At 38.4% G+C, this 26,527-nt stretch overlaps 1 long non-coding RNA gene across 6 annotated transcripts in view; it reads right to left on the reverse strand.

The window, feature by feature from the left end:
* Nucleotides 1-2,228: 2,228 nt before the first annotated feature.
* The window catches only part of LOC120885696 (uncharacterized), a 79,768-nt gene continuing 55,469 nt past the window's right edge, over nt 2,229-26,527 (reverse strand). For all 6 annotated transcript variants that reach the window (XR_013424014.1, XR_013424011.1, XR_013424010.1 and 3 more), the window contains one exon: nt 2,229-4,830. This is a non-coding gene — a long non-coding RNA (uncharacterized LOC120885696). The remainder of the gene's footprint in view (nt 4,831-26,527) is intronic.

Genomic DNA, 26,527 nt, shown 5'->3' on the forward strand with positions numbered 1-26,527 from the left:
CCTAGATAGATGCTGAGGATTCCTGAAGTTTACCCTGACCAGTAAATTCTGCCTAGCATGTGCGTGCTTCTCCCAGCACTTCCCACAGCAAACACTAATGGGGGTCCAGATTCTGGTCAGTTGTATCCCTAGTGTTCACTGGTTCCTGCCATGATACCGGGAGTTCCTTTCCCAGGGAAGAGGTCTATGTGATAGACACTGAGTCCCCTAGATCCTCTCCTGGGCTGACTAGCAAAGGCCACTGAGGTTTATAAAGTTGATGGGATGGTGAGGATTGGGGTTTTCCAGATATTTTCACAGCCACTTATCATTTTTTTGGGGGGGGCCTAGGAATTGGAGCCATCCTGAGGTCCTTTTCCTTTGCAATCCCAGTAATGGGAAGGAAAGTGTCACAGAGACTCAGGCCTGCACCAGCTGCGACCTGTAGCAAGGTTGTTGGGAGAACATTCCTGTTCACCAAGACATTATGCAGAATAATGTCAAGGAATGGGACATGCACCACACTTCAGCACTTGCATGTATTAATCAGGACACCTGCCTAAATTCCAATGACAATATGAGTAGAGCCCCTTCCTGTGTACTATTCTACTTCTTGTCTTCATAAGAACCCAGTCATCTTCAAACCTGGTCCTGGAAAATAAAGAACATCCCACATGTGCTCCATTTTCATGGAGCACCAACTAAACTAGGAAGATAAGCAATCTTCGTGTTGGTTTGAAAACAATGAGCTGAGGCTATACACATAGAGTGTGAAAGTTATAATGATTTAGAAGACCCCCCAGAGGCTCAAATCTATGTTGATTGAGGTTTCCTGGGTTCCCTGCCCTTTTGGAATCAATGATACCTAGTATTAGAATGGAATGAGAAGTTTTCCTGGGAAGGAAGTTGGTGAGGGACCCTGGGCTCTGGCAGTTGGAGTCTCCTGCAGCCTCACCCTCAGAGAATATATTGCACTGAATCTGTGGCCATTGAGATCCCCATTGGGAAGTTTTCTAGCTAAGAACTTCATACCACTGCCCAATTATGATCTGAGAATCTGAGTCCTCTCAGAATGATAACCCAGGCAGCTTCCCTGTGTCTTATGAATGGACACAGGTCTCAGCCCTAACTGATCACCACTATGACACCATCTGTGACTGCCTAAAAAACATGATGCAGTGACTTGTGTCTATTCTACAAGGAATAAATCCCTTGGCCTCTCTCCCTTCTGCTGACCCAGTGTGCTTCCTGTGATTAGTGTGAACATGGGTCTTAGGAGCCCTCCTCCACATGAGCAGTATCAGTCTTCCTGGGACATGTCAAGTGCATTGTCTAAGGCTCTTTTCTTCCCTTACATCTGCTCAATGAGTTGACCAGGCGGGAAGTACTCCATTCTAATTCCCAAGGGTTTCAGAGGTGACTAGCCCTCAGATAACAAACTTCTGTCCCTCCAGACTCACCTCCTTCTGAAGGTCAGACAGGACACCTGACAGACTGTCTCACAGTCTCCACAGTGGGGAAACTTCAGTACAGGACCAAGAGAGTGACATATCTGTAACAGATGCTCAGGGTCCAACTGGTCAAGTTGGGCAAAGTTTAAATGTAAACCCCAGGGGAATGTTGGACCCAGACGTTCTGCAGGGTTGGAGGGGTCAAGAGGAGCTGGCCTGGGTGGGGGCTGGGAAGACATTCCATGAAGAGCTCTGATAGGTATAGAAGAACCTCTGGTTCCCTTCAGGCAATTCAAGGGTGACACAAGTGGTATGTGCCTCTGGGTCATTTTGAAGTATATTCTAAAATCCACAGGAGAGGGGTGTGTCAGGTTGCCCTCTCTTTCAACAACTGAATCATCTTTGCTTGTCCTGATGGGAAGGACCAGTAAACCATGTTGCTCATGAGCCACAAAATCATGAGTATAAACAGTCAATACTCTAAAAAACTGTGGGATGTGGATTGTGTTTTATGTATAAAGTGTTTTTTCTTGTTGTTGTTGTTGATTTTTTTTATCCCATCCCTGGCTTGCAAAAGACACAGTTGGGTGTTCATGAAATATTAACACCTTATTATAAGTATTTTAAATAAATGGCAAGATAGGGGCAAACCATGATATTCAGGCTCTAAAAAGCTTCTTTAACTCTTCCTTCCCTCTTTTTTTTAAGGAATGATATAAAATATGCAGTGCAAAAAAACTATTTCTCATTCCACAGTTTTTCTTTTAATAATCTTTTATCGTAATGAATGCTGGAAACTAGATTTTCAAAGCAAACTTTATTTGCTAGACCCAGGTTGAATTCAGGGGCTTGCATACTCTTGGTCAGTGCTTTGCCACTGAGCTTCAGCACTTACCCCATGCAATCAGTTTTGCATTGCTTCAACCTTCTAGACCACAGGTGCTCATATAATAACACTAGTCAAATTCAGTTTGTGCAAACCAGCCATGGGAAGGAACACAGGGTAGAGAGCTTCCTTAGCTTCAAGGACTGCAGCATGGTGGTCTCTACAGCAGCTGTGACCAGTTTGTAACTGAAAATCACTTTGTCATTTCAGAAGGGCCAGCCCAGAGGCTCTGGATAAGGAGCCACCTTGCCGAGACACCTTGCAGACTTCCCCACCCACTTCATCCTCCTGCAGGGCACCTCTGGCATCCCTCCTGCAACCCTTGTGCCTGAGCACATGCTTGGCTGGAAGCGTGCCTTCGTGGGCCGCCATCCAATGGCTCCAGCGTCTGTTGCGGTTCTAGTGGGGCAAGGTGCAGGTGCCAGCGAGGACAGCGGGTTCCCAACGGCTGGCCAGGCTCCCTTGGCATCATCCAGACTCAGTCCCATAGGTCCCGAGGTTCTGGACTCGCGAACCTCTTATATTCCCACGGTGTCCATGCCCGATCCACTGGCCCCTGTACTTTGCCAGGCAGCCTGAGCACAGGCCTTGCCCCCCCCCCCAGGACATGGGCCACCTGCACCAGGCCCGGCAGTGAGGAGCGCATTTGTCAGTGCAGCACCCACTTCGAAGTGTCCTCCATCCATGTCTCTTGCAGGCTATGCCATGCCTGGGCTCCAGTCACCTGTTCAGTGCTTGAATAGCAGGGTCCCTGTCATCAGGTCCGAAGCCCCTGTCAGGTCCACTGAAGTGATGATGGTCATTGCCACAGTCTGGCTGGGCACAATTCATGAGCCACTTGCCAAGTAGAAATGAAATTTATTTTTAGAACACAAACGCTACACCTCACAAGCTCTTCAGGAATTCCCTCATAGCCCAACTGCCACTACCGGCTTCTCACAAGACTCTCAACCTCCCCCACTCCTCCTGCTCTTGAGGCTGATTGGCTGGGTTGCATGGGTGGAGCCAAAAAAAGCCCCCCAATGAGCAGCTCCGTGGTCTGAAAGGGTGGGAAACAGCCCAATGAGCATCACTGCAGAGGAGCTTATCAGTTGGCAGCTAGACGTTTGCTGGCAGCTGGAAGTTTGCTGGGGCCCCTTCAGCTGTGGCTCTCAACATATCCCCCTCTCTGTTTAAACAACAAGCATGTGGCTTAGGGACCGTGCCTGCCTTAGGTTGTTCAATACTACATATGGTCCTTACCTATCATCGGATGAGCTGTCCTCAAGGCGTCAGCCTCCTATCCTAGGTTGGTACCATTGCAATTGGATCTTACCCATCATTGACTAGTGGTCCAGCATACAGCCACACCTGTGGATAGGTCTTTGTACCAGTGGGGGAGTGAGGTTCTTTGCCTCACCTCTGTTGGCCATCACAAGCAAAAGGGAGGAAGATACACCAAGCCAATTGATGGCTCCTTTTGGAAAAATTGTACCACCCATGACACTATCAGCAAAAATACCCCAACACTACCACAAGTTGCTGCACCAACAGATAGTTCACAATGCATACAAGTGAGTTCACAATGCATACAAGTAATACATAGTCCAGGCAAGTTCTGCAAGCAGTTCAGTGATGGCTCCTTTTGGAAAAATTGTACCACCGATGACACCATCAGCAAAAATACCCCAACACTACCATAAGTCGTTGCACCAACAGATAGTTCACAATGCATAAAAGTGAGTCCACAATGCATACAAGTGATACATAGTTCAGGCAAGTTCTGCAAGCAGTTCAGTGATAGCTATTGCAGAAGTTGTAGATTGGTTTTATCTTTGTCTTCACCTGCACTGGGATGAAGATAAGAATTCTGGCAATAATAGCTAAAGAAAAAATTATGTAATATTCCAGAAGGCACTAAAAGAAAACAATTTTCTGAACGATTTACATTATCTTGAACAGAATTATTAAATATAATGAAAAGGAAAGGTGAAAGTAAACAAACAGATCGGTTAACCTCTTTTTTTGTTCACATATGAAAACAATCCTCAACAGCTATTTAACCAATTTAAATTGAACCATTTAAATCACGTGAATAAAAAAAAAATTTTGGATCCATTTTTTTCATGAGTGTTCATCATATATGATATATGGACATACGTACATACAAACATACAACATAAAACACGAGTGCTCACACATAATATAATACAACACATAACATAATAGTAAAGGCCTTATAACTTTTTACAGGTGAAATCTCTATTGCAATGTTTCAAAAATAGAACTAATCAGCAAAACATTATCCTAGGTCTGTATGAGCTCAAAAAACAAAATAGAACTTCATGATGTGGGAAAGGGTAATAATAAAATAGATATTGAAAAAAGTATCCTGGTTCTGTTGCAGATGAAAGGATAGCCAAACTGGAGTTTTAGATATCAGCTGTTATGGATTTGGGCCAAATCATCTTCTTTTTGGTCTGTAGAAATTGCTTTAGTTAATCTCTCTGGAATCCAAATCGGCTGCTGTTCTCCCTGTGGAAACACACAAGCAGACCTCTGACTCCACACAATTACTGGGTCAGGACCTTTCCATTGTCCTGTTAGAATATCCTTCCAAAGTACGTTGGGCTTATGTACATTTTTTGGATACATATGCCTCTCCACAGCACTAAGTCCTGATGAATCTAAATTTTGAAAGATTAGAGTAAAAAGGGTTATTTTAAGTTTATCTTTGGGGAATATATACCCCTTCCCAATTCCCTCTTTTTGCTTTAATAAGTACATTTTAATAGTTTGATGAGGTCTTTCAACTACAGCTTGTCCCTGTGGATTGTATGAGATTCCTGTTATATGAGTAATGCCAAATGATGAGCAAAATTGTTTAAAAGAGGTAGAAGTATAACCAGGGGCATTATCTATTTTTTAATTGTTTTGGAACGCCCACAGTGGCAAAATTTTGTAAGCAATAAGCTATAATATCTTTAGTTTTTTGTCTGGCATGAAGGGAGCCCATCAAAAATCTGGAAGAAGTTTCAACTGTAACATGCAAATATTTTAATTTTCCAAATTCTGGCAAGTGTATGACATCCATCTGCCAAATATGGTTAGGTATCAGTCCTCTAGGATTGACTCCAAGATTAACTTGTGGTAAAAATGTCACACAATTTTTACACTGTTTTATTATTTGTCTAGCTTGTTCCTTAGCTATTTTAAAACGCTTTTGTAAAGTATTAGCATTGACATGGAACTTTTTATGAACATTTGTAGCTTCTTTTAGTGTAGAGAAAATATGTATGTCATGCGTAGTTTTATGTGCTAAATCATTGCCCAAACTAAGGGCTCCAGGCAATCCTGTATGTGCCCTGATATGTCCTATAAAGAGTGGATCTTTTCTGTCCCACATTAGACTTTGTATAGCGGAACACAAAGAGAAAACAGTAGAGGAAGGGGAAATCCTACCAGCATCTTCAAGGGATACTATAGCATTAACTATATACTGACTATCAGAAAATAAATTAAATATAGAATCTTCAAACATCACAAAAGCTTGTAATACTGCATTAAGCTCTAACTTTTGAGCTGATTGTTTGGGTACTAAAAATGTAAAAGTTTGGTCAGGTGTAACTATGGAGGCTGTACCATTATTTGACCCATCAGTGAATATATTTGGAGCATTCATGATAGGTATTTTTTCTTGTCATTTTTGAAAAAATTACAGGATGCAAGACCAAAAAGACAATAAAGGATTAGATGGTAAGTGGTTATCAAATGAAACATTAGATTTGAACATGATTATTACCCAAGTATTTAATTCATTAGCTAACTAATCAACTTGATCCATAGTATATGGAGTAATAATTTTATTGGGAGAAATTCCAAACACTCTCTTTGCTGCTTTTATTCCTTTGAGTATTAATTGTCCTACAGCCTCAGGATACCTAGTAAGAATAGTGTTAGGAGAATAAGATAAATGTATCCATAATAATGGACCTTCTTGCCAAAATACTCCTGTAGGAATATTTTTTTTGTTGGTAGTACAATAAATAATAAAGGCAAACTTATATCAATTCTATCCAAATGCATATTTTCCATATATGTTTCAATGATTTTTAATGCCTGTCTTGCTTCAGGCGTTAACATTCGGGGTGAATTTGGATCTGATGGACCTTTTAGGATATAAAATAAAGGTCCCAACTCTCCTGTTGGTATACCTAGATAAGATCTTATCCAATTTATGTCTCCTAATAACTTTTGAAAGTCGTTAAGTGATTTGAGTTGATCTACTAATATTTGAATTTTTGGTGGATGGACCATGGTTGAGGATAATAGAACTCCTAAATAATTAATTGAAAAATTTAATTGTACTTTATCTATTGCTATCTCTAGATTATAATTTTTTAATAAGTTTGTAAGTGTGGCATAACATTCTAGCAATGTGTTTTTATCTTTTTGTGCTAATATTTCCATATACTGAAATATTTGTAGTTCAGGATTTTGATTTCTAACTGGCTGGATTACTTTGTTAATATAAATTTGACACGTAGTTGGGCTGTTAGCCATCTTTTGAGGGAGTACTTTCCATTTATATCTCTGATCAGGACCTTCATGATTCAGTGCAGGGATAGTAAATGCAAAATGTGGACTATCCTCAGGATGAATTGAAATTGAAAAAAACAATCTTTAATATCTATAATTAAAATATACTAGGTTTTTGGCAAAGCAGACAATTGAGGAATCCTCAATTGAGCAGGTCCCATAATAAGCATCTCATTATTAATGGCTCTTAAATCTTGCAATAATCTGCATTTACCAGATTTCTTTTTGACGATGAAAATGGTAGTATTATGGGGAGATACAGAAGGTTGTATATGTCTTTCTGCTAATTTTTGTTTGACCAGGTCATGGGCTGCTTGTAACTTTTCTTTAGTCAGGGGCCACTGAGGAACCCATACTGGTCTTTCTGATTTCCAAGTAATTTTTATTGTCTCAGTGACCCCTTCTGAAAACCCAATCCATGTCTATTTATTCCTTGATCTATTTGAATTGATGCTGCTATACCTTGTTTTTGTTCTCCTAATCTTTTTTCTTTCCTAAAACCTGGTCTAGCCCTAATAGTGGGTGCATTTGGATTGATGTTATTTGTTAATGTCAAACCTAATTGATCTAGGACATCACGTCCCCATAAATTTATGGGAAGATGATCCAATACATATGGCTTTATAGTTTCTTCACATCCTTCAGGATCCTTCCAATCTAATTGTTCCCCTTGTCCATTTTTTGGCAATCTAATACCATTGTACTTCTATGGGGATTAGTTGCCACACCTAGGCCTTGAAGCGTTTGAGTGCCTTGTTGTAATGGCCAATGTTTTGGCCATTCTTGACGAGATATGATGCTAAGGTCTGCACCTGTATCCTGTAGCCCATTAAATTCATGTCCTTGAATATTTAGTTTTAGCATGGGGCGAGAATTTAAATTTAAAGAAAGCATAGCCCAATCTATACCTGTGGAGCCTAATCCCCTGGAACCTCTTTCTATAGTACAACAGGAGAATGTATCATGTAGGCTGGATATTATTAGTAACTGTGCTATTCTATCACCTGGTGAAATTACTGATATACCCTTTGGAGAACTGGCTGTAATTTTTATTTCACCTTCATAATCGGGATCAATTACTCCAGGACTGATCATAAGTCCTTTTAGAGTAGAAGAACTACGTCCCAATAATAAGCCTACTGTTCCTTTGGGAAGAGGTCCTTTTACCCCTGTGGGAATGATTTGAACTCCCATCTCTGAAGTTAGTACTGTTCTGGCAGAGGCACAGATGTCCAATCCTGCACTTCCTCTGGTTTGTCTAGTGAGGTATTTAATGGACAATGTGTCCTGGGCACTACCCTGATGGGGTTGCTGCATTCCTCCAGTGCTCCGTATATTTGTGGTATTGGGCCCCGGAGCATTGGGCCCCCCTGTCCATTTTTTGGGAATGGAGCCCAATGCCTTTCTCCATGATATCGTGGATAGATACCTGGTCCTTGTTCATTTTTTGATAATGGAGTACTCTCTATGGTGGTTTGAGAACGACATTCATAAGCCCAATGTCTCCCTCTATGGCATCGTGGGTAAATAACCAGTATTCTACTCCTTTGGTACCTAGTTTTGTTAAGCCCTCCTCCTATGGGGCAATTCTTTTAAAAATGTCCTGTTTGTTCACAATTGCAGCATGTTTTGGCCTGGTATCTAAAACCTGTTGTACTGCAGCTGCCACGACTTACCCTTGTTCATTAATGTCTCTATATAATTTAATATATGTATTTAAATCTTCATGTTTCCATCATCTAATGACTTCTCTGCACCAACAATTCATTTGCTCATAAGCCAGTTGTTTTATTAATGGCATTGCTTGTTCTGTATTCCCAAAAGCTCTGGAAATAAGCCTATCTACAAATTCAGCATAAGGTTCATTAGCTTCTTGTATTACCTTAGATAATTGACCTTGTAAACCTCCATGTCCTTGTAAAGTCTTCCATACCCTATCCACATCAACAGCAATTTGTAAGTATACACCAGGATCATATGCAATTTGTTGCTGCAGATCCTCATAAGGTCCCTTTCCTAACAACATATCTCGATTTCTCTGAGGATAACCAGCTGCTGCATTTTGCCTAGCCGGTTCCTTGCAAAATTCCTCATTGGCAACCTTCTATAACAGTATTGTCCTCCATTTAGCACAGCTTTACACATATTAGCTCAATCTGCTGGTGTCATGTTCAAGTTGGTAATGGATTCGACCATGCTTACAGTGAAGGGTGCTTGAGGACCATAGGTTGTTACAGCCTCTTTTAGGTGCTTCACTGTTTTGAAATTTAAAGCATGGTGAATTTGCTGCCCTCCTGCCTGCTAAATACAGGGCATGTTAATATTTGAGATCCTGGCTCAGGATCCCATCAACTGCGGGGGTTGGATGCCTCCCAGCATATGGAGGTGGCATTGTTGGTTGGATACTTACACCCTCTGGTGATAGAAAGGTGTTAGTAGCAGTCTCTTGTTGTAACTTTTCCCCTGATGGCTTTTTCTGCTCTAAACTTTCTTCCTCTGTCTGACTAGATTGAGAGATCTTCTCTTTTACTTGAATTTTTTCCTCTGTCTGACTAGTTCGAGAGACCTTCTTTTTTACTTGAATTTTTTTCTCTGTCTGACTAGCTTGAGAGACCTTCTCTTTTACTTGAATATTTCTACTATAAATATTATAGTAGTAATATTCAGTTTTGTTAGGCATTATCTTGTTGGGTTGTATTACTATAATACAACCCAACAAGATAATGCCTAACAAAACTGAAACAGAATGAAACAAAATTGGAACAACAAAAAATCATTATAATAGCCTCCTGAAATGTCCATCGGTCCTGTCTCCCTATCTGTTCCTCAGATGTGAGTGGTTTTTCTTCCATCTTACACATCTCCAGGGACAGGCAACTTAAAACAAAAGTGAGACAAAACAAAAGAAGAATCTTAAAATGGCTACCCATTCTCTTGCCCTGCCCTCTGGCATGAGCAGTTTACCTTATGCCACAGTCTGGCTGGGCACAATTCATGAGCCACTTGCCAAGCAGAAACAAACTTTATTTTTAGAACACACACACACACACACACACACACACACACACACACACACATGCCACACCACACGAGCTCTTCAGGAATTCCCTCAGAGCCCAACTGCCAACACCGGCTTCCCACAAGTCTCTCAACCTCCCCCACTTCTGCTCTTGAGGCCGATTGGCTGGGTTGCATGGTTGGAGCCAAAAAAAGCCCCCCAATGAGCAGCTCCTGGGGCCGCTGTGAGCCAAACATCAGCTGGAAGCTGGAATTTTGCTGGCAGCTGGAAGTTTTCTGGGGCCCCTTCGTCTGGGGCTCTCAACAGGTCATCTCTTTGTTCTGGGTGAAACCTGTGAATGTTGGGGACACTGTCAGCCAGCATCCGGGTTGTTAGCTGAAGGATGCTCATTTCCCTTGACATTAGTGACTTTGCAGAAAGGAATACACTGAGCCCATTGTGCTTAGTCAGCTCTGGTCACACCGTGACTTACCAGCCATCCTAGGTGGGCTGTTGGTGGGTGTGTCTGGACAGCACCTAAATGATGGTGGGAGAACCACATGATGACAAGTCGTGTGCAATAAAGAGTGTCATGTTATATTATTAAGTTGTGGTGCTCATGTATTGCACAGTGAAATTAATGATGTGCTCTCACGTGTGCATTGGTGGGCTGTTGGGGAGCCCTCGTGGGTCTTTATGGTATCAGGAAGTTTTCCTTCCATTTTGATGGGTATGAGGATCACTGGGTGGTTATTCAGGTGAGAAAATGAGATGCAGCACTGCTCCTGGAGTGTTGGTAGGAGTTCAGAGGGCTTGGGTGTTTTCCCTGTTTCTTTGGTGGGTGGTGGGGTCCCTAATGTGTTTATGTACATTCATAATTTGGAGCTTGCTCTGTTTGGACTGCTGAAGAGAATGTAGTATGTGTTCATAAGTGTGGGTCAGACGAAGTGATGACAGTCATCTTGTTCTATGTGGATATTGGAGATCGTGACTTTTTAATGAGACTGCAGGATTTGGTATATTTTGAGGGAGTGAGAAGTAATGGGCATGAATTCAGGAGTTGGACTTAGATGTTTGACATTTGGTTTTTGTAATTTTTTAAAATAAATTATTTTTTAGTTGTAGTAGGACATAGTATTTCAATTACTCCTTTGTTTATGTGGTGCTGAGGATCGAACCCAGGGTCTCGCAAGTTTGAGGCAAGAGCTCCACCATTGAGCCATAACCCCAGCCCTAGCTTTTGTAATATTTCACCTGTAGTCTTGTTGTATATTTGTTTTTTTCCCCACAAATGCATCTTGGGAAGTTTGGATATAATATATGTGCTTGCATATGGGCTATGTTAAGGAATGCATTTGAGTATTTTTCTCTGCATTTGCAATGTGATTGTTATAGTTGGGAAATGGAGGAGGGATATTTGTACATTCTGGACATGGTGTTTTGGTATATGAATTTTGAATGAATTTTATTTTCATTACCCATGCATATGTACTCGAGTGTGTGAAGGCTGGTCAGTTACTAATTTTGTGGAGCAGTAGAATGAATATATTTACTGTGTGGTGTGAAGATGGCAAGGTTCTGCATTTTGGAAGACAGGGAGTTATTTTCTTCATATTGGGAGTGTGTCAGCTTATATATTAAGATAGTATGATATTTTGTGTATACTTGGGTATATTTGCATGTAATGAGTAGCTGTGTAGAGATGTCATCTCTATGGAGAGTTACTTGTATATTGAGTTTGTATTAACTACTTCACCTCAGGTGTGTGTGTGTGTGTGTGTGTGTGTGTGTGTGTGTGTGTGTGTGTTACAGTAGTAGCAATATTTGAGAGGAAAAAGAATATTTAGGTATTCATTAGTAGATGCATTTAAGGGACATGGCAGTTGATGTCTGCTTTCTGGGGCCATATATGTATTAAGTAGAAACTTATTTGTAACTGGGAAGTAAGGATATATGTATGTAATGGAGAGGTGACGTTGTGCATTTACACAGAGGAGTGTGAGAATTGTGTTTACATCTGTTGGGGATACATGATACAGTTATTTCCTAGAATTTGGGTAGAGATAAAGTGTATTCTACTCACCCATGATAATTTGGGATTTGTAAGTGAGCTTATGTGTATTTTATATGATTTGGTGGAGCTATTTTTGTGTCTTATGCATGCAGATTGGGTTGTGGATTCTATAAGTTTCTTCATTGGGAATGAGGTTGCTAGGGGTATTCAAAGTGAATTTCTTTGGAGATTGCATGACATTTCTAGGTGTGAATAGAAATGTTTAGCTGGTGAGGTTAGCAGGGTACTTTCTGAATATGTAGAATTATGTGCAGTGTTTTAGGGAATCTCTATATTCAGGTTTTGGATATATTTCTGTGTCTGTCTTGCCTGTGTGGAAATTATGTATATATTGATCCATAGATAGAGGTTAATGTGGGCATGGTTTTTCGTGTGTGCTGGTATTAAACTCTCTGTCTCATGCCTACAAGACTACTATTTTTGTGTTTTGTGTGTAGGCACCCAATTGATTAGGTGTATGTACATGGATTTGTAGATTTGTGTATTTAGAATCTGCGTGGATATAAGATGCTCAGGAATTGCGTTTGTATTTATTGTGGAATGAGATTCTTCAGGATTTTGGTTGTGTTAGTGGATGGTATTGTTCTGGTATATAATTATGTTTTAGTCTCATACATTTGAGAAGTCTAATTTGTTGATGGCTGAGCATGTCTTGAATTTATGGGGCTCTTGAGGTGTGTACTCTGGCAGAGGTGAGAGGTTTATTGTGTGCTTAGAAATAGATTGTCTTCAGGTGTTGTGTAGTTTAGAACTGTGAGATTTCACATGCGTCTGTTTGGGTAGCGTAAGAGATGACTGGTTGTATACTTTTTGGTTTGCCAGAGTCTTTGCCTGTAAGATATTCATTGGGTATATATGAGCAGTGTATTTGTTGTACATGTATGTATCCAACCGATGTTGTACCTGTATGAATACTTGAAGGAATGTGCTTGAACATTTAGGATGAATAGGGTATTTTTCTCCAAACATTCATGTAGTAACAGATGGTGTTTCTGTGTGTTTAGGGTGGACATATCAGATGTTCATCTGCTCAGAAGCCATGAGGTGTATTTTGGTCTGGAGATGTTAATGTGGAGGTGCTGTTTGTACATTTATGGTTGGAATTCAACTTAGTACCCTGGGGGCAGGTGAATTTTGTACACTTATTCTTTCTGTGCTGGAGCTGCCAGAAATCAGCTATAGTAGCTGATGCTGTCCGTCCCTTTCAGTTTAGTGTTCAGTGGCATCAGGTAATTAGGTTGAAATTAGTTTTGAGACAGACATACCTCATACACTAAAAGTCAAGGCTTCCTTACCTACCCCTATATGTTATTGTTTACTGACAAACCTTGAATGTGTGTGTGTGTGTGTGTTTGTTTTATGCATGTATTTTCTCATATTTTAATACCAGGCATCCATGTGAAGTAAATGTATTCAGGCAACAATATGTTCATATCTTGGAGATTGTACATGTATTGTGAGGGGGGCATCAGTGACCCTTTTGGGAAAGTGTTGATCTTGGTAATTCTGATCCACAGCATTTATCCTAACATTGTTAGTGCATTCTTCAGGGGCAAAGAATGCACATGTCTATTGATTTCCTTTTGCAAGTGGGTTCCTCTTCAGCATGTGTATGTTCCAGGCTGTGGGATACAGAAATTTTTAAATAGGAATCATGTTTGTGATGGGCAGCAGTCATAAAACCTTGGGGTTTCCAGGACAGGAGGTGGGATGGGAAAGGTCCTTGTCTATGCCAACACCCTGAGCATGATCTGGGCAGTGACAGATACCGGTGGCTCCTCTGAGGCTAAGCCAGTGGACAAAATCACTGTCTCCACAAAGTGAGGCTTCTGAAAGCCTGCAGATCCTGTGCCTCACTACCACATTTGCCCTGGGTGGTGTTTGCTGGTGGAGAACAGGAAACTCTTCCCTGTGGAAACCTGAGGCTTCCTAGCCAGGACTTCTGGGGACCCCAAATCTAAGAGAAGATTTTATGCATCACACTTAATAATTATGAATTATGTATCAGAGTTTGAGTAATTATAATGCCAGAAGAGCAAGCAGAGATCTTTGGGAAGTTTAGAGGTGCATGATGAATTTTTTGAAGGTTTATATGATATCTTTAGGATCCAAGTAGTAGGGTTTTACCCAGTAGAGATTGATCTAACTTGGAATGCCTTGAACCTTTATAGCCATAGTAGGAGCTAAAATGAGGGTGTCAGATAATTTCCATGTAGGTTGTAGTTTTTTTGATAACTCCCCCACCTTCCAGGTCTTAAGTAGAACTTGACCTCCTCATTTCCTTTCTTCTGGATCTCTATGAGATTTACTGGGCATGGCCAACAGGCATTTCCTCACTCTTGGAGTTTGGCCTGAACTCATCCCAGGTCAACCAGGTACTGCAGAATCTTTCACTAATGGATCTAGGACTATATTTACTAGTATCACATATGGATATAGCTACAGAGTTTTCTAACACTCCTATTCAGTTGGTTTTAGATGTTTTCTGATGTAGCTTAATTGAAGTCCTCTTAAGGAAATGGTTGTTATATATATATAATTAGGAGTGTAATTTAAACAATAGAATTCCCCTTCCCCATTCCTTGCCCATAGTACCTTTCACCAACTGATTTATTTGCTTCTGATTTTTATGAGCAGGTGCCAAATGGGTCCTTGTTTTCAACTCTTTTCCCTTTCCTTCTATATCTTTTATATATGAGAATGTATCCAACCCATGATTTTCTGATTTTGGAATATATTGCTTGATTTAATGATCCCCAGTTCCATCCATTTTTCTTCAAATGACAGAATTTTATTTTACTTTATGGTTAATTAGGAATACATATCACATTTTCTTAATCCATCTTTTGATGGACTTGTAGGGTGGTTTCATATATGGATATAGTAAATCATGCTGCTCTAAATCCAAGTGTGCATGTATCACCATAGTTTGAGGATTTAAAATCTTTATGATAAATACCTGGGAATGGTATTGCTAGGTCATATTGTGCTTTCTTTTCTAGTCTTTTGAGGAACATCCACACTGATTTCCATAGGATTTGTACTAATATACAGTTTCATCAACAATGTATAAGTGTTGTATATTTTTTTAAAACTGGCAGGGTTTGTAAACAGATAATGGGACCTTCCTTCTGAGTGGGTACTCATAGAAACAGTATGGAGTTTGGACCTAAAAGGCATTTAAGGACTTGAACATTCCTTATAACCTTATAATAGGTTCTAATGAAAAAACAATGGGACTCAGTTGTATATAAGAAAACTGTACCTACATGGTTTTTGCAGCATTTGTGGGTGTATGAGAGACAAAAACGATAGAGTTTACATGAAAGTAGAGAATATTTTGACATACATACACACATGGAGTACATGTTATTCTAATTAGGTTATCTAACAGCATTTCTCTCTGGGGATCAGTGCATCATCTATTTTCCAAAAACCTTGGATCTTTGTCTCATGATCCCAAGATACATGAATTGACTTCACCACAGGGTCAATTTAGTCTGAAAGTTGCAAGAAAGAAGCAGAAGGTTGAGTTTGGTTTGAGTATGATTTCAAGATGGTGGAAAAGAGGTCTGTTTCCTATCTGTTCCATGGTGTGAAACAAAGAAAGTGGCTTTGCAGCAAGGTGAGTGAGTAAAAAAAATGGTGGGGGGTGACTTTACTGCAGTTTAATAATGGCCACTCAAAACTGATCAGAGACTCAGAAAGGAGTTTGGATACAGTAAAACAAGAAATAAGAAAGATGGCTGGGATTCATGGGTAGAGTGCTCACCTCAAATGTGTGAGGCAATGCGTTCAATCCCCAGAACCACATAAAAATCTACAATGAAGAAAATAATTTTGGAAAAGTAAGAAATCCCTAGGGCCACAGCTACTGCTGAAGCCAGAGGCATCAGCCAGAGCAATCCCTCCATGAGCACAGTAGAGGGAAAAGATAAGGGAATTAAAGTAACATACAGGGGCCTGTCTGGGTATGGAGAGTTTAGAAATCAGACACTGCACAACTGAACTGAAAGGTGCTCTCACTGCACAATATCCTTGTACAGGAAAGAAACTGCATTTCTCCCAGTGGCATATGGAGAACAGGAGGAGGAACCATTTTGCAGGAGCAGCTTAGGGGCAGACAGCAAAGGGACCTAATTCCATGTATGGCCTGAAATCCAGGCCTGACAAACCCACACTGCATGACATTGAGTGTGCCTAAGTGAACAGGAGAAACTTAACCCACTCTACCTCGTCCAAATTGGTTGCTTGATAGATGCATTGGGCCAGGAATTTGAAAGACTGAGTTCGTACCAGGTGATGAAGAGATTAAGAACTGGCTCCACCACACAAGTGGAATCCAGGGGAAATCTCTGAGGTGCAGTCTTCCAGTGTGGACCAGCAAGTTCTGGGCCCTGGAGATATGTGAACTTTAAATCTCCAGCCTACCTAAGCCTAAACTTCTCCTAAACCTGTGTCTCCAGGAGTTCTGCCTATGGTATTACTTCACTTGTGGAATACTGCCAGACTCTACCCAAGTCAGTATAGCTTCAGCTTCTGGAGTAAGTTGTTGAGGAGAAGAAAGAGAGAGAGAGAAGGATATCTTTTGAGGATTTTGAACAAAGGTCCTAAATATGATGTAGTTATTTTTTTAATATTTATTTTTTAGTTGTACTTGGATAAAATACCTTCACTTTATTTTTAAGTGGTGCTGAGGATCAAACCCAAGGCCTCACATGTGCTAGGTGAATGTTTTACTGCTGAGCCACAACCACAGCCACTGATGTAGTTAATTTTAAAGGATGTAACCAATTAATGTCACCTAGAATATACACAAAGCGCCTATCAATTCTGCATGAGCAATTAAGATGCCATCCATATAATTGATATTTTATATGAATAGGGGAGAGAGCTTGTTCAACAAAATGTTAGCATAAAGTAGGGCTCTGTGTTCCCTGGGGCAACATTTTCCAGCAATAAGGTTTGGCTGGCTCTTTAAAATTTATCATACAGACACAAAAACAAAATATTTACAATCCTCAGGGTGCAAAGGTATTGTGTGAAAAAACCCAACTCTTCAGATCCAGAATAAATAGGATAAAGGAATAGCAGTAGTGATGGGTAGACTGGAGAGGGACTATAAGCTACATAATTTTGTTGACTTCCCTAATGTCCTATAGTTGCCTCCATCTTCCAAATTTTTCCTTAATCATAAAAATAGCTTAAAAAGCTAGTCTTATATTTGAGCTGCTTGAAGTTTCCCTCCCATTAAGGGACATTGATCAACACAAACAGGGCTATCAGATAATTTCAGCAGCCATTTTCTTGAGGGGGGTCAAAGAAATGATGAAGGCCCCTAATGAAAAGTTGAGGAATCATTATAGCCTAGCCCTACTCACCCATGTTGGTGAGAGGTGAGGATTGGAAGCAGTCTGCCTTGTTGTATTGTACCTAATCTTTTAGTAAGATCAAAACTTTGATTTAACACTTGAGATATTACCACTGAAGTGGGACTGAATAATAGGAAATTCATCCCAGAAATTAACAGGAAGATGATCAAGAACATAAGGCTTAACCAATCTGATATTACCTTCAGGGTATTCCCATCTAAGGTGTTAGCACTTTGTTGGGGCATTTGTACATAAAGGGTCCTCTCGAGAACCTCATATTTCCACTAAGCTACTGATATCTTACTCTTTACCTGAGACATCTTCTTTGGTTGCCTCAAAATTTTGCTATTCCATGTGGAGACAGTTGCATGCACTACATACGTGGTGTATGTTAGGGGTCCCTAAGTGGCAAATCACTCACCCTGTAAGTGCAGCCTTGGGTATAGGACTATGTGTTGCAGTCACAGTACTTGCTCCATGGCCCACTCTTTGATTGGTTGCCTCAAGAACAGTTGGCAAATAATTGTATTGGTGTCCACTATAATCTGCTTAGTTACTGCCCACATATATAAATGGTAACTACATAATCAAATCAGACCTGCTTCCACCTTGGTCTCTAGAGGTCTTAAATTGTGACTTTGCAGCTATACTCTCCTCTATCCTGTTTCATGTACTCCCTTGTTAGATGAGACAAAGTGGATGAAAATCTACATAATGACCTCTTCCTTTGACATGATCTCAAAAATTTCTACACACATCTCCAAGGAGCATCAACTGATTATTCTATTTTAAAGTTCCCCTGAAATTGAGTGCCTTGGCGGGTGCCACTTGCTGCAACATGGCAATGACAAAGGATCTTGAGTAGGGGCAATGGGAGATTAAGAAAAACACAAGAGACACAGAGATGTTTTTAAGCAAAGGTGGGGCCAGGTGGGACACTTCCCTCTGATGGAATATTGACCCAGAATTAGCTCTACAAATTTATAATATTGGGCCTCATAACTAGGAAGTTTAATAATAGGGGAATTGTAGATTGTTCAAGCCTTGTGAGGTATTAAGAAGTTTCTTGAAGGCTGGGGTTGTGGCTCAACTAGGACGCTCACCTAGAGCAATTGCCTAGCACATGTGAAGTCCTGGGTTTAATCCTCAAAACCACATAAAAATAAATAAAGAAAGAAAGGTATTATGTATAAATACAATTGAAAAATAAATATTAAAAAAAGTTTCTTGGTAGGGTAGAATTATGATAGCATTGGACCCAACTATCTCACTTCTTGGTTTATACACAAAGGACTTAAAAAGAGCATACTACAGGACACAGCCATATCAATGTTTATAGCAGCAAAATTCACAATAGCTAAATTGTGGAACCAATGCAGATGCCCTTAGGTATATGAATGGATAGGGAAACATGTGTGTTACACACACAATGTAACAGTATTCAGCGTTGAAAGAGAATAAAATCATGACATTTTCAGGTAAATGGATGGATCTGGTGAATATAATGCTAAGTGAAGCAAGCCAATCCCAAAAAAACAAAGGCTGAATGTTTTCTTTGATATAAGGATGCTGACTCATAATGGAAATGGGTAGGAAACATGGGAGAAATGAAGGAACTTTAGGTAGGGCAAGGAGGAGAGAGGGGATGGGCGGGAGCAAGGGGTGAGGAATGATGGTGGAATAAATTAGGCATCATTGGCCTAAGTACATGTAAGAAGACACATTAGTGTAAAAATACTTCGTGCACAATCAATGACTTGAAAAATTGTGCTGTATATGTGTAATATGAAATGAATTGCATTCTGCCATCATGTATAACAAATCAAAATAGATAAATAATTTCATTTAAAAATATTCTAGCCTTGGGCTAAGCATATATAGCTTCTAAGATGTTGAGGTAAGTTCCTAGGCTTTCTAGCGTTTTGAACATAAATGGATGCTGTATTTTTTTATTGGTTGTTTAAAACATTACAAAGCTCTTGACATATCATATTTCATACATTAGATTCAAGAGGGTTATGAACTCCCATTTTTGCTGCATTTTGTCAAATGCTTTTTCTACACCTATTGAGATAATCATATGATTAAGTCTATTAATTTGATGAATTATGTTTATTGATTTCTATAGGTTGAATGAAACATGCATTCTTGGGATGAACCCCACTTGATCATGTTGAAGTACTTTTTAAAATGTTTTTTAATGCAATTCACCAGAATTTTATTTAGATTTTTCCATCTGTGTTAATCAAGGATATTAGTCTGAAGTTTTATATCCTTGATGTCTTTGTCTGGTATATATATTCAATAGACTATTACTCAGCTTTAAGAAAGAATAAAATTATGGCATTTGCCAGTAAATGGATGAAATTGGAGAATATGCTATGTGAAATAAGCCAATGCCCCTGAAACCAAAGTCTGAATGTTATCTCTAATACTAGGTGCTAAATCAAAAGAATATGGTGGGAATGCTTGGGAAAAAAAATAGTTACTCTAGATTAGGTAGAGGACAGTGGAGTGAAGGGAGGAGATAGGGGGATAGGAATGATACTAGACAGACATTATTACCTTATGTACGTATATGCATGCATGACTGATGTTATTCTACAGCATGTACAATAAGAAAAATGACAAATTATACCCTAATTATGTATATCAAAGGGTATAAAAGCATTCTACTGTCATATATAACTAATGAAAACAAATTTTAAAAGTTTATAAAGTAAAAATTTTTTAAAAAGAAGTTTCTTTGTGCACTAAAAACTTACAGAATTAAAAACATTTTTGTAACTATCCTGCTGTTAGGTAAGTGTTAGGTAAGTCCTGCAACTATCTTGCTGGTTCTAGAAAATCAATTATACTAACAGAAGTGACAAATAGATTGTGACAGCAGTTGTTTTAGGAGGAGAAAGCAGTAGCATGAGAGAAATACTATGGGAGGGGAAAAAATCAATAGAATAAGCTTTCAAAAGATTTGGAAGAGGGTCAAAATTTACATTTAGAAAGAGCCACACTCCTTCCTAAGACAGGGATAATAAGGAGAAGGATGCCTTAGCTTTAAGTAGCTATTAAACTAGGGAAGAAAAAACTGAAAGAGTGCTTGTCAGATGGGTCCCACATGTCACTAACATCATCTTACTTTTCAAAGGCTGTCATGTTTTGACATAATCCAGGATAATTCTCAACTCATTAAATACTAAGTAAATGCAAAATCTTTCATCAAAATAAAAAGAAAAAAAAGAAAACCAATCATACTGGGAGTTCTGATAATTATTAGTGTCAGAGCCCAGTGTCAAGGGTTGGTTCACATCCTTGCATTTTGGCAAGTAATGTTTCCCATGCTTGGCATTTACATAACCCAAAAGAATCAGCCAATAACTCATCCATTCTCCAGAGTAGACATCATAGGAAATATGAGGCTACCATCGCCCTGATACCAAAACCAAAGACACATATATCAAGGAAAGAAAACTTCAGATAAATATTCTTGATGAACATAGATGCAAAAATTCTCAAAATAAAAAACTGGCAAATTGCATACAAAAACATTAAAAAGTAGTGCACCATGATGTTCATCCCATGGATGAAATATTGTTTTGACACAGAGAAATCAATAAGTGTAATTCATGATATCAGTAGACTTAAAAACAAGAATCATATATGGTCATCTCAGTAGACACTGAAAAATCATTTGACAAAATACATCAATGATTCATGTTCAAAACACTACTAAAACTCAGGATAGTAGGAACATATCTCAACATTGTACAAGCTACATAAGCTAAGGCCAAGGCAAATGTCATCAAATGAGCCAAAATTGAAAGTGTTGCCTCTGAAAACTAGAACAAGACAAGAATGCCTTCTTTCACCACTCCTATTCAACATAGTCCTGGAAACTTCAGCCAGAGCCATGTGACAGAATAAATAAATTAAATAAATAAGAATAGGTGAAGAACTCTATCAGTATTTGCTGATGACATAATTCCATCTTTAGAAGATGCAAAAATTTCGCCAGAAAAATTCTAGAAATCAGAAATGAATTCAGCAAAGTAGTATAATATAAAATTGACACCCATAAATCAAACCCGCTGTTGTAAATCAGTAATGAATCCACTGAAAGAGAAATTATGAAAACTCTTCCATTCACAAAGCCTTCAAAAAACAAAATAATTGAGAATAAATTTTTTTAAAAAGAGGTGAAAGATCTTTATAATGAAAAGTAAAAAACACTAATGAAAGAAATTGAAGCAGATCTTAGAAGATGGAAAGGCTTCCATGCTCTTGGAGAGGCAAAAGTAATATTGTCAAAATGACCATACTACCAAAAGTATTATACAGATTTCATGCAATTCTATTAAAATCCCAACGATATTCTTAATAGAATTAGAAAAAGCAATAATGAAATTCACTTGGAAAAATGAGACCCTGAGTAGCCAAAGCAATCTTTAGCAAGAAGAGAGAAATGGAAGGCATCATGATACTAGATCTGAAACTATACTACACAGCCATAGTAATAAAATGGCAAGGTTTTGACACCTAGACCAATGGTACAGAACAAATGCAGAATTAGTATTATCAAAATGGCTATGCTACCAAAAATGTTATACAAATTTAATCCAATTCCTATTAAATTCCCAATGACATTCTGCACAGAAAGAAAAAAAAAAGCAATCATATTTATTTGGAAAAATAAGAGACCCAGAATAGTTAAAGCAATTCTTAGCAAGAAAAGTGAAGCAGGAGGCATCACAAAACCAGACCTTAAAGTATACTAAAAAGCTATAGTAACAAAAATGACATGGTAGACTTGTAGACCAATGGTACAGAATAGAGCATTCAGAGAGAAATCCACATTTATCTCACATTAGAAGTGTCAAAAACATTCATTGAAGAAAAGAGAGCCTCTTCAATAAATGGTGCTTAGAATACTGGAAATATATATGTAGCAAAATGAAATAAAACCCCTATATCTTATCCTGCATGAAACTCAACTCAAAGTGAATAATTGAACAGACATCCTGCAAATAAGAGAAGAAAAAGTAGGCCCAAATCTGCACTATGTCACCTTAGGAACTGATTTTCTTAACAAGACTACTGAGGCACAAGAAGTAAAATCAAGAATCATTAATTGGGGGATGGGTTGTGGCTCAGTGTTAGAGTGATTATCTGTCATATGTGAGGCACTGGGTTCAAACCTCAGCACAATATAAAATATAAATATATAATGTATCATGTCCATCTGCAACTAAAATATATATTTAAGTAAATAATCAATAAATGGGATGGAATCAAGGTAAAAGGAAAGGAAAGGAAACTTTCCTTTACAAACAATAAAGGAAAGGAAAAAATAACATGAAGAGACAGCTGACACAATGGGGAGAATTTTTTTACCTACATGCACCCCAGATAGATGATTAACCTCCAGAATATATAAAGAATGCCAAAATTCCAACACCAAAACCCCAAATAATCTTATCAATAATGGACTAAGAAACTGAAGAGAGACTTCACAGAAGAAATGCAATCAGTCAACAAATATATATATATTGAATACCTCTAACAATTAGAGAAATATAAGTAAAACTTAGAGTAAGTTCTAAGATTGAAATCTCATTCCAGTCAGAATGCCAGTTATCAAAAGTATAAGCAACAATAAATGTTGGTGAGAATATGGGTGAGAATTTGCATATTGCTGGTGGGACTGAAAATTGGTGCAACCACTCTGGAAAGCAGTATAAAGATTCCTCAGAAAATTGAATGAACCACCATTTGACCCAGCTATCCACTACTAGGATTTTATCCAAAGGTTTATGACACAGATAAACCACTCCTAGGTTTATATCAGTATTACTACAGTGCTACAGCCACACTAATGTTTATAGAAGCTCAATTCACAATAGGTAAAGTATGGAATCAGATTAGGTGCCCTTCAACAGATGAATGGATGAAGAAAATGTGATAGTTATACACACACATGATGGAATATTTCTCAGCCTTAAAGAAGAATGAAATTATGACATTTGTCAGTAAATGGATGTGGCTGGAGTATATTATGCCAAATAAAATAAGCCAATTCCAAATAACCAAAGGCCAAATGTTTTCTCTCTTGTGCAGATTGCAATTCACAATAAAGGTGGTGAAAGTAGGTATTAATAGAGGTACATTAGATTAGACAGTAGAGTTAAAGGAGAGGAGGGGTATGGAAGTCAGATGCATAATACAATAAATATGACATTATGATCCTATGTACATATATGATTACATGACCAGTGTAATCCTACTTCATGTACAACCAGAAGAATGAGAAGTTATATTCCACTTAAATATGATGCATCAAAATACATTCCATTGTCATGTATTAGTAATTAGAACAAATATTAAAAATTCTCTAATAACAAAAAACGGACAAATTGCATACAAAACATATTAAAAAGATAGTGCACAATGATCAAGTGGGGTTCATCCCAGGGATGTAAGGTTGGCAAGCATACCCAAATGAACAAATATAATTCACCACATCAATAGACTTAAAGATAAGAACCTCGTGATCATCTCAACAGATTCAGAAAAAGCATGTGACAAAATACAGTATCCATTAATCAAAAAAAACTAGGGATAGTAGGAATATAGCTCAACATTGTAAAAGCTATAGATGCTAAACCAAAGGCCAACATCATTATACAATGGAGAAAGAATGAAAGCCTTGCCTTTAAAAACTGAAGCAAGGCAGGAATGCCCTTTTTCACCACTTCTATTCAACATAGTCCTGGAAAACCTAGCAAGAGCAATTAGACAAAAGGAAGACATTAAAGGGATAAGAATGGGGGGGTGAGCTCAAACTATCCCCATTTCCTGATGACAAGATTCTATATTTAGAGGACCCAAAAATATCCACCAGAAAACTCCTAGAAATCCTAAGTAGATTCAGCAAAGTAACATGGTATGAAATTAACACCCATAAATCAACTGTGTTCCTATATACATCAGTGATGAATCCACTGAAAGAGAAATTAGGAAAACTGTCCCTTTCCCAATAGCCTCAAAGAAAAAAAAATATTTGAGAATAAATCTAACAAATGAAATCTGCAGAACATTAAAGAAAGTAGATCTTAGAAGAAGATGGAAAGATCTCCCATATCATGGATAGGCAAAATTAGTATTGTCAAAATGGCCAAACTACAAAAAATGTAAAACATATTTCATGCAATTCCTATTAAAATCCCAGTGGCATTCTTCATAGAACTAGAAAATGCAACACAAAATTTATTTGAAAAAATAAGAGATTTAAAATAGCCAACACAATCTGTAGTGAAAGAGTGAATCAGGAAGCATCAAAATACCAGACCTTAAACTATTCCACAGAGTGATAGTAATGAAAATGGCATGGTATTGGCAAGAAAACAATATGAAGACCAAAGGAACAGAAGTCAGAGACAAACTCACATAAATACAGTTATCTCCTATTAGACAAGATACTATAAATATACATTGAACACAAAAAAATAGCTTCTCTACAAATGGTGCTGGGAAAATTGAAAACAATTAGGTCCTTGTCTCTCAACTTGCACAAAAATCAAATCAAAGTAAAGGACCTAAGTATTAGTCCAGAGACTCATCACCTACCAATAGTAAAATTAGGCCTAAATCTCCATCATGTACACTTATGAGATGAATTCCTCCAAAAGACTCTAAAAAACAAGAATTAAAATCAAAAATTAATAAATGGGAGTGTATCAAACTAAAAAATCTGCTTCACAGCAGAGGAAACAAGATGAGACAGCCTATCCAAATTGGAGAAAATCTTTACCACATGCACCTCAGATAGTGCATTAATCTCCAGGATATATAAAGAACTAAAAAACTTAGCACAATAAACAAATAACCCAAATTAGAAAAGGGCAAAGGAACTGAACAGTTCATAGAAGAAAATATACAAATTGTCAACAAACATATAAATTTTTTTTTTTTTTTAAGAGAGAGTGAGAGAGAGGGGGACAGAGAGAGAGAGAGAGAGAATTTTAACATTTATTTATTTTTTCTTAGTTCTCAGCGGACACAACATCTTTGTTGGTATGTGGTGCTGCTGAGGATCGAACCCAGGCCGCACGCATGCTAGGCGAGCGCGCTACCGCTTGAGCCACATCCCCAGCCCAAACATATAAAAATTATTCAACATCTCTAGCAAGTAGAGAAATGAAAAGTAAAACTACCCTTAGATTTAATCTCACTCTGATCAGAATCAGCAATTATCACAAATACAAGCAACAATAAATGTTGGCAAGGATGCAGAGAAAAAGGTACACTGATACATTCCTGGTGGAATTTCAAATTAGTGAAGCCCCTCTGGAAAGCAGTATAGAGAATCCCCAGAAAACTTAGAATAAAACCATCATTTGATTCAGCTAACCAAGTCCTTGGTGTATACCCAAAGAACTTAAAATCTGCATACTACAGTGACACAGCCACATCAATGTTCACAGCAGGTTGATTCACAAATAGCTAAACTATGGAACCAATCTAGGTGCCCTAAAATATATGAATGATTTTTATTTTTATTTTTATTTATTTATTTATTTATTTTAATTGGTTGTTCACAACATTACAAAGCTTTTGGCATATCATATTTCATACATTAGAATCAAGTGGGTTATGAACTCCCATTTTTACCCCAAATACAGATTGCAGAATCACGTCGGTTATACATCCACATTTTTACATACTGCCATATTAGTGACTTTTGTATTCTGCTACCTTTCCTATCCTCTACTATCCCCCTCCCCTCCCCTCCTATCTTCTCTCTCTTCCCCATCTACTGTAATTCATTTTCCTCCATGTTTATTATCCCATTCCCCTCACAACCTCTTATATGTAATTTTGTAAAACAATGAGGGTCTCCCTCCATTTCCATGCAATTTCCCTTTTCTCTCTCTTTCCCTCCCACCTCATGTCTCTGTTTAATATTAATCTTTTCTTCCTGCTCTTCCTCCCTGCTCTGCTCTTAGTTGCTCTCATTATATCAAAGAAGACATTTGGTATTTTTTTAGGGATTGGCTAGCTTCACTAAGCATAATCTGCTCTAGTGCCATCCATTTCCCTGCAAATTCCGTGATTTTGTCATTTTTTAGTGCTGCATAATACTCCATGGTATCTAAATGCCACATTTTTTAATCCATTCATCTATTGAAGGGCATC

Source organism: Ictidomys tridecemlineatus, chromosome 7 (genome assembly GCF_052094955.1).
Source record: "Ictidomys tridecemlineatus isolate mIctTri1 chromosome 7, mIctTri1.hap1, whole genome shotgun sequence".
In the NCBI taxonomy this organism is placed as follows: Eukaryota; Metazoa; Chordata; class Mammalia; order Rodentia; family Sciuridae; genus Ictidomys; species Ictidomys tridecemlineatus.